The 10,000-nt window shown below is 40.8% G+C and overlaps 1 protein-coding gene across 4 annotated transcripts in view; it reads left to right on the forward strand.

Moving 5' to 3' along the window:
• LOC137649512 (uncharacterized) overlaps window positions 1-10,000 on the forward strand; it is a 169,979-nt gene that overhangs the window by 6,847 nt on the left and 153,132 nt on the right. Inside the window, exon 3 of one of the 4 annotated variants that reach the window (XM_068382515.1) lies at window positions 5,375-5,469. The exons of the other annotated variants lie outside the window; for them this stretch is intronic. The gene's annotated coding sequence lies outside the window, so the exon portion shown is untranslated. The remainder of the gene's footprint in view (window positions 1-5,374; window positions 5,470-10,000) is intronic. 4 annotated transcript variants of the gene reach the window in all.

Here is a 10,000-nt window from a genome sequence, read left to right on the forward strand (position 1 = left end):
AGGTCACAACCCCTACCCGGGTGCAAGCCCCCGGACCCCCTTCCCAGGTCACAACCCCTTCCCCAGACCCCCTTCCCAGGTCACAACCTCTACCCGGGTGCAAGCCCCCGGACCCCCTTCCCAGGTCACAACCCCTTCCCCGGACCCCCTTCCCAGGTCACAACCTCTACCCGGGTGCAAGCCCCCGGACCCCCTTCCCAGGTCACAACCTCTACCCGGGTGCAAGCCCCCGGACCCCCTTCCCAGGTCACAACCTCTACCCGGGTGCAAGCCCCCGGACCCCCTTCCCAGGTCACAACCCCTTCCCCGGACCCCCTTCCCAGGTCACAACCTCTACCCGGGTGCAAGCCCCCGGACCCCCTTCCCAGGTCACAACCTCTACCCGGGTGCAAGCCCCTGGACCCCCTTCCCAGGTCACAACCCCTTCCCCGGACCCCCTTCCCAGGTCACAACCTCTACCCGGGTGCAAGCCCCTGGACCCCCTTCCCAGGTCACAACCTCTACCCGGGTGCAAGCCCCCGGACCCCCTTCCCAGGTCACAACCCCTACCCGGGGGCAAGCCCCCGGACCCTCTTCCCAGGTCACAACCTCTACCCGGGGGCAAGCCCCCGGACCCCCTTCCCAGGTCACAACCTCTACCCGGGTGCAAGCCCCCGGACCCCCCTTCCCAGGTCACAACCCCTACCTGGGGGCAAGCCCCCGGACCCTCTTCCCAGGTCACAACTTCTACCCGGGTGCAAGCCCCCGGACCCCCTTCCCAGGTCACAACCCCTTCCCCGGATCCCCTTCCCAGGTCACAACCTCTACCCGGGTGCAAGCCCCCGGACCCCCTTCCCAGGTCACAACCCCTACCCGGGGGCAAGCCCCCGGACCCTCTTCCTAGGTCACAACCTCTACCCGGGTGCAAGCCCCCGGACCCCCTTCCCAGGTCACAACCCCTTCCCCGGACCCCCTTCCCAGGTCACAACCCCTACCCGGGGGCAAGCCCCCGGACCCCCTTCCCAGGTCACAACCTCTACCCGGGTGCAAGCCCCCGGACCCCCTTCCCAGGTCACAACTCCTACCCGGGGGCAAGCCCCCGGACCCTCTTCCCAGGTCACAACCTCTACCCGGGTGCAAGCCCCCGGACCCCCTTCCCAGGTCACAACCCCTTCCCCGGACCCCCTTCCCAGGTCACATCCTCTACCCGGGTGCAAGCCCCCGGACCCCCTTCCCAGGTCACAACCCCTACCCGGGGGCAAGCCCCCGGACCCCCTTCCCAGGTCACAACCTCTACCCGGGTGCAAGCCCCCGGACCCCCTTCCCAGGTCACAACCCCTTCCCCGGACCCCCTTCCCAGGTCACAACCTCTACCCGGGTGCAAGCCCCCGGACCCCCTTCCCAGGTCACAACCCCTACCCGGGGGCAAGCCCCCGGACCCTCTTCCCAGGTCACAACCTCTACCCGGGTGCAAGCCCCCGGACCCCCTTCCCAGGTCACAACCTCTACCCGGGTGCAAGCCCCCGGACCCCCTTCCCAGGTCACAACCCCTACCCGGGGGCAAGCCCCCGGACCCTCTTCCCAGGTCACAACCTCTACCCGGGGGCAAGCCCCCGGACCCCCTTCCCAGGTCACAACCTCTACCCGGGTGCAAGCCCCCGGACCCCCTTCCCAGGTCACAACCCCTACCCGGGGGCAAGCCCCCGGACCCTCTTCCCAGGTCACAACCTCTACCCGGGGGCAAGCCCCCGGACCCCCTTCCCAGGTCACAAACTTGTACTGGCAAGAGGTAATGTTGAACTGCGCACCGTAAAAACATTAAAATTAAAGAAATTAATGACTGACTTCTATGACCCGGTGTAATGGTCTGTCCCCCCCCCCCCTCCTCCCCGGTCCGAAATAATGGTTACCTCCACCAAGCAAAGGGGGAATCTTGGTCCAGAGGGGGGAATATTATCCTGGGACAAAGTTCCCCCGGGGGGATATATATCCTGGGCCATATTTCCCCGCGGGGAATTTCGGACGGGGGTTGGGGGACAGACCATTACACGTGTTTCATTCCAGAATGGCGCCTCACTAATATTTCACTATATTTTCCTTAGTTTTAAATTTTAGTTCATTAAATTCTTTGAAAAAATTTCCTCCAAAGTGTATCTCGCCCAGTTCTCGGTATCCAAGAAGTGTAATCAGATAGAAAATGTTATTTTCTGTATGTAGCCAATGCTAAAGAACATATGAACATAGTTTAACGTAAAGAAAAACTTGATAAAGTGAATAAAGAGGGTTTAAATTATATGAATTTAGCAGACCTAGAGTATGCTGATGATGCTGTCCTTGTTACTAGAACACCACGCAATTTGAATGCTTGCTTGGAGAGATTTCTTTTCTGGAGGGATATAAGAACTATTAACGGTCTAAGACAAGCACCGGAGGGGAAGGCCATTCATTTTGAAAATAATGAGAATGTTTGATAAATATATGATTAAAGAATGAAAGAAAGGACCACAAATGATAAAGACTGAAATAGGGGAACAAAAATGTTAAAGAATAAATACCTAACAAGACATGTCGGGATAGAGGAAGAAGCTCAGAAAATAACATCTGAAGAATGAGAGGAAATATCTAGGAATCCAAGGATAGCGCTCCCCAGCTGTGTGATTTAGTGATTTAAAGGACAATCAAACATTTATTTTAGAGATATTTTAATATTTGTTTTTTTCCCTTTTCCGCTTACTGCATCAGCTGTAGAAATTATGGTTCAACTACTATCTTGATAGGCGGAGGAGCTGGTATAGATGGCTATTGCTCGAACACATCGAACTGGAGCTTCACGGATATAGTGATGTTTTTTCGCTCGTTAAGCGCCCATATACCTAGAGTAATTCACCCGATCCAGAGCCCACATCCAACACCATATAGCTGTGCTAATTCGGGCACTTGATCACTGTAAATAGGGACTTTATCATACAGTTAAGGTTATTTGAATCATAACAGAACGTTGTGCATAAAATTGATAAGAAGTCAGTTTGATCTCCAGGCAATGTAATTTCTCAAGATAAGCTACTAGCAATTATATAATCATTGATAACTAGCAGTCACAGTATTAGCATTGGGAATAATTTTGTGCTTATGCCATCTGCAAATGTATTTTTCCGACAATTTATAAAATACATTTTGGGAAAATAGGTATATCATAGTTTCATGACAAAATTTCGGAAAATTACGTCGTTCTAAGACTAAAAAGCTTTTATTTTTTATATGATTTGTCAATAAAACAAATTTCTGATAGCCTTTGCCAGAATGTAATAGCGTCCTCATTTACCTCCACTTATTTTAGATACGAAATAATAAATTCTTATTGTACTAAAGGTGTTATGAAGTCATCAGTATATATTGTATCTATCACTGATTATCTATTATGCAATGGTGATACTTAAATTTCGTTACTTATAAAACTTCCAACAACAACTACTACTTTATTTTACTGCTTCTATCTTTTACATATCAACCAATAATGAATACGGTTAGAAATATTTGCTAGAACACTAACGGTTATCAAATAATATTTAGGCAATGATACAATATCTTACAGGCTGTATCAAGGATACTCATTTAACTTTCCTCCACACCCCCTAAAATAGAAATGACACATTGACTTCCTTATTTCCTCAGTGTCGGACTGGCTGGGGCAAGGGGTTGTGAAGAGCAGACTCTCCCCCCCCCACCCTTCCCTGCAGTGTCCACTTGGCCCCTCCTACGAAAAAAATAGTAATTGTAGGCATGTATATATGTATATATGTATATATATATATATATATATATATATATATATATATATATATATATATATAGTGTGTGTTGTGTGTGTATATGTATATGTATGTGTATATATGTGTGTGTATATGTGTGTGCATTTGCAGTGGATAGTGGAGAAGTCAAATGATAATAAAGAATTGAAAAACGGCAACTCGATTAGTAAATTTATATGCTTTTGCTAACAAACATAGCCCTTTACTGTCTTTGGTTCGTTAAGGCTGGAGAAGGCTCCGCCCATTTCGTAGTAGTAGTAAGAAGAGCAACACCTAGTCTGTTTTGTCATGGGAACACTAGAGACATCTAACGAAAGATTTTCCAGTGTCGGCGTTCTTTTGATTCTAACTGTACGTCTATTGCTGTTTTGTCGGGCTTTATCTCCTATAGCCCCCTTTTTTTTTTCTTTTTGCTAGGTAATTATATTGGCTCATTGAAGTTTTGCATTCTACGCATGCGCAGCGGCAAAAGAAGTATCGCCATCCCCGTTCCACTGACTCCCTTAAATCTATAGACGATAGAAACTTGGAGGCAGAGTTAGAAAAACTTCCCCATATGGTGGGATTGAGGGGGGGGGGGGCGGTTAAGTTGCGGCAGAAATGAGAGGGTGAAGCTTTTAGGGAGCACAGGGTTGTAATACTCCAACAACAAGAGGGAGAGAACGATTAGTGACGAGCAAAGTATCAGTTTTTCACTTAACAAAATTTATCTTGGCTCAAAATTGTAATTACGTTTTGATATTCTACATTTTTATAACGTAGAGTATATCATCAAAGTATTAAAAACATGAAATTATTTAATGAGCATCTTTAAACTCCCACGAATTGCGTGTTCAAATATGGTAAACCTGTCCTACTGTCTGAATTGCATTATCAGCATTTAAAGATTAAATATGATTGACTGAAATTAAAATTATCGGGCTTGGTCAAAATTTCTATATTTTAAATAATTTCTAAAAGAATCTTCTGAGAGCGTCATCGTTCAAGATATTTTATTTTCTTAAACTTCAACCAGGATAGGACTATGTTCATGTTCTTATACAATGGCAAAAACTTATATATTCAGAAAAAATTTTATGGGACTATCTGATTCATGATTTCTGTTATAATTTTGTTTTCTTTTGGCACTTATACAATAGTAATTTGAGAAATGGACTCGATAAATGACTTTTCTCATTAGAAAGTGCCACTGATAGTTATCATTCCTACTACCATATCTTTATTTTTTTCTAATGTTACAGATACCAGTATTTTTACAAACTTTATACGGGTTAGAAAATGAACAAATCAAGTAAAGAAATACTTATGGATAAAACATATGACATATGTAAAGTTTCGATATAACTATCATATCACATTAATTTGAAATTCATATGTATAGTTTTTAAGTTTTAGTAAATTAATTATCTTAATCTAATGTTTAATGCTGGTTAAGTTGAAATAGCCATGAAAGTTAGTGAATGTCAATATAATTTTAAGTAAAATTCTTCATTATTCAAGTATGTGATGAATATACAAAAAGAAAAATATTAAACTTTATTTTTAGCGACATATTGATGGACCTCCAGCAACTAACTTTTTTTCAGAGACGTCCAGGCATACCAACAACAAGATTTTGTTGCAGTGTGATGTCAAATAGACTCCCATACCAGAAAAGGCTTTCATTTTGATGGTTTAGCAGGTGCGTTGTTCATCTACGTCCCATTCACAAGCCACATTTGCTAGTAGGTTCTATGGGATTTAGGGCACATCACTTTGCTGACCAGCTGTAACGTCCATTTCTGGGTTATGATTTGGCTCTAGGACAACTACCCCCCCTAGGACAACTACCCTTAAGACAATTACCCCCTAGGACAATTACCCCCTTAGGACAATTACCCCCCTTGACAATCTGTATTCTGTAGTCAAATGTTCCAGAGTCATACAACAAAAACTCTTGGTCATCAAGTGTTCTCGTATGAACTTCTGTTAATGTCAATTCTTGCGCGCTTTGTGGTAAGGGGTATTGAATGGCAAGTTTTCTGCCTGAGGCGTCTGATGTTGCGTCGTATTTGATGAACCGGGGGCAATTTTGCAACTACTTCTTCAGTGACTTGTGAACATGCTTCGCCAATCATTTGTTGAGCAGTTTTCTCTGTACTGACTGCTTCCATTTTTATATTTTGTAGAGTTCAAGCAGCTTCAATTTTTGCAGCATCTGGGCAATGAGTGTGCTCATGCATTCGACCAACAACTATATTTCTTTGGCAATCCACTTTGACTTTAGCTTTGCAGTTTCCTTTATTTCTACGCTCATCACACTCATAAGACACAACACTGTTGGCCAAATTCCTTTGCTTAACATATAGGTATCCTTCATACACTAGCTTTTCTCCTCCTCCTTTCACTTTTAAGGAATTCCATATTTTTCTTGGTTAGTAACTTCTGTAAAATATACGAAAAAAGTTTCTAAAATAATCTCAGTCTGGAGCAAGTCAGTATTTCTGTAAGCAACCAATAGTGATACTGAACTTATTCAAAAGAAAAAAAAAAAGTAATTGTCCTATAGGGGGTAGTTGTCCTGTAACGAATGATTTGACCTCTCGCCACTTGACTCAAGAATCGGGCTGTTGACAAGCAGCAGAACGTTAGGGAATGGACATTTTAGTCTTTATATTAATTATCTAAAACATGATTTTAATGTTTTTTAAAAAATATTTTACTATGATTTTTCATTAATACTTATATCGTTTATTTCCTTTCCCCAATGGGCTATTTTTCCCTGTTTGAGCCCTTGGACTTATACCATCTTGCTTTTCCAACTAGGTTTGTAGCTTAGCTAGTAATAATGATGATTAGGAATAGCCATAGCTCTCAATGTTGGCAAGAAAAATTTCTCCAATACCTAAATATAATCATTACTTGTGAATTTTCCCAACAATTAGACTAACATCCCTGCTATGATACATATCATGTATAATTGCCCCATCGCATCATAACTTTATCATGAAAAGCCTTGCGAACTGGAGAATCACATTTCAACAAGTAGTGAGTAGTCCCACCTGAAACAGTTTTCTTGGATACCAGACGTTTGGAGACATGCTTGTTCATATCAGGGTTAAAAGAATATTCTTTTAACCCTGGTTCATATGTTCTGACTTTTAACACGAACGAGAAAGCTCCGCCCACAAATGTCAGAATAGATCGGACATCTTTCCAATTCATTCAAACACGTTGGTCCAACATGATTACCCTTTCACACGTTCAAGCATACTCTCAAACATTGTTGTCAAACATGTGCATGGACATGTCTAACCGTGTGAACCCCCCCCCCCCTTTAATTTACTCTCCTTACGAGACTGCTTTCAAGGCGACTGCATAAAACAAATTCTCTAAATTGTAGTCAATGCTTGTATGAACAAGCAAAGATATTGCAGAAAGTGTTTATAGATAGTTATTTACCTTCTATTTTTAATGGTACCATTGTGGAATCTAAAGTCAAGAAATGTTCTTTGTATGGCAGATGGTATAAAGACATTAATCATACAATTTCAGTGCTCGACATATGTAACTTCAGAGTAAAATTGAAAAACTAAACATTTTAAATTGTACAAACTGCATTTATGATTCTCATAAAACTTCAGATTGCAGGTGGAAGTTTCAACGGTAATTATAGACATTGTAATAAATGGTATATCGGCTATCTTTGTACATCTCATAACATCCCAAAAAGTCGTGCTAATAACCGTAACAGTAATTCTGATAACCAATTAGTAAGGAAACATAATGCTGTTGTTTCTAATCTAACTTGGTCTGATTTAGGAGTCTAAGATCTTAATCTCTTGTAACCCGGTCACTGATATGCCTTCTTTTTCGTTGAGTATCATTATTACTTTCTAAGCTACAACCCTAGTTGGAAAAGCTGGATGCTATAAGCCCAGGGCCCCGTCCCCAATAGGGGAGATATCCCAGCGAGAAAAGGAAAAATAAAATATTTAAGAACAGTAACAACATTAAAATGAATATTTCCTTTATAAACTGTAAAAACTAACAAAAACAAGAGGAAGAGAAATTAGATAGAATAGTGTAGTAAAGTGTACCCTCAAGCAAGAGAACTCTAACCCTAGAGAGTGGTACAGATGCTATGATACTACCCCAGACTAGAGAACAATGGTTTGATTTTGGGGATCAAGGTATAAAGGATTCAGGGAGTCCATTAACTTTCGTTGAGTAAGATTGGGCCAAGAACATGCAGTTTCAAGTTGTTGATCCTAATTACTCTTTTGGTTAGCGAATAGTATTGGGTCTTCAAAGCCGTTAGCCACTGTAGTATACAAGGTTAAGCAGAGTGGAAATTATTTTGCTGCTATTGCCATGAAGTCTATTAATTTGAAATTAGTTTTTCTTGGTATCTCGGAGATAGCTCAAGTCTTTATGAATAAGGGCTCTATGTATTAGGTGACAAAACTTTGTATCTATAAGAAGACAAAATTGAAGATATAAAATTGCTCTTGGGGAAATAACTCTCTAGTGCTTCAGAAGAATATGCTGTTTGAAGGTAGACCTGAAGTGTTCTCTCGGTTTACTCGGATTCACACTTATGAGTAATGCTAGTAGGTGACGACATTGAGAGGTATAAGCAGAATCTTGCTATATTACCATGCAGGATAAAACTGTCTTCTTTTAAAGTTTGTAGAAAGGGCAATGGTTTTCTTGGAGTTGACAGTATTCACGATGCAGATGGATTGTTCTTAGATTCTGTTGAGAAATTTAAGCTTCCTGCTTACGTTATTTAAATAATGGTCGGATTGTTGAAGCTGAATTTGAGAAAGCTGCAGAAGAAATTCTTTCCTCTAAGGCAGAAACCATTTTAAATAGGGATTATAACGTGTATAATGGAAACATTTGAGAAAACAGGATAATAGAAATTGCTTTAGAAAATATAATATTTCTCATTTAAGTTTGTACATTATGCAATTCAAATTAACATCTTCACAAGGGGCCGTCCTCCTTATTTTGGGACGAATATTTTTGAAATTACCAAAAAAAAAGTAAATTCACCCAGAGTCACCTATGGCATCCTATCTATCATGGTGACTAGTTTTACTGCTAAATATTAGAAAATATCGGAGGTAAAAAAAAATAAATAAAAATATAAAATAATCTGACCCACCCGTTTTTCCAAAGTCAGGGCCTCATGACCCATAGATTTGACCTTTGGTGGAAGTCTGGCGATTTCCCTGATTGAGTGTTAAAAGTTAATTTTCATGTACTTTACCCCTTTGATGCATTTCATGCAATTTTTCATATGTTATCCCCGGTATTGCAAAAAAGAACAAAAAACAAAAATTAAGTTTCTATTTTCTCTCCATTTTCCCCATTCAAATGCTTATAACTTTATTATTAGAAGAAAAATTTTAATGGTAAATGTACTTTTTTTTTTTTTAAAGAGGAGTTAGAATAATTTACTGTTGTTGATTGGATTTTTCATGAATGAAAAATAAAGCGAATGAATTTAGTTCGACTTTTTAATTTTTTGCTTGCAGTAAAAAAATGGATCCAGGCGATCTTTTTTTTTTATATATATTTTCTCTGTAAGTAAGTTTCACTGTAATAGCTCTTAGAAATAAAGTATTGGAAACCATTTTTTTCTTCGATAGAATTAGAACTAATCCTACAGTCGCTTTGAAATTTTCTCGAAGATTACCTTATGCCAATATATAGCTGTATAAATTTGATCAAATTCGGATCGTAAATAAATATACGGTGGTTGCCCCCTTAATAGAATGACAAATATATATACATTTGTGACAGTTTTCAATTTTGCATACCACAAAATAATTGACACCAGACAACAAATGACACTAACAACAAGGCAATTACAATTTGAAAAAATATTACCAATTAGTCGTTTGGTAATTGACAATTTGTTTTGAGGATTGATAAATGCAGTTGTTTGACATTTCAATTATTATTTTAATCGGTACAAACAGCAAATATATTTTGCAAAAACCTCTTTCAAGAAACAATGCAATTGAAACTACAAGAGAAGTATCTCTTAACAACCTTATAGGTACTTTGCTTCCATTATAGCTAATGTGAGGCGACTCTGGAACGTGTCTTTAATACTGGTCAATTAATTTGCTTGAGCCGAGGAATTATCGTTGCCGTTGTGACTTGACTGCACTCGCATAATATAGATGTTTGAGAATGGTGAAGAATTCTTAACTAGA

Source organism: Palaemon carinicauda, chromosome 1 (genome assembly GCF_036898095.1).
Source record: "Palaemon carinicauda isolate YSFRI2023 chromosome 1, ASM3689809v2, whole genome shotgun sequence".
Taxonomy (NCBI): domain Eukaryota; kingdom Metazoa; phylum Arthropoda; class Malacostraca; order Decapoda; family Palaemonidae; genus Palaemon; species Palaemon carinicauda.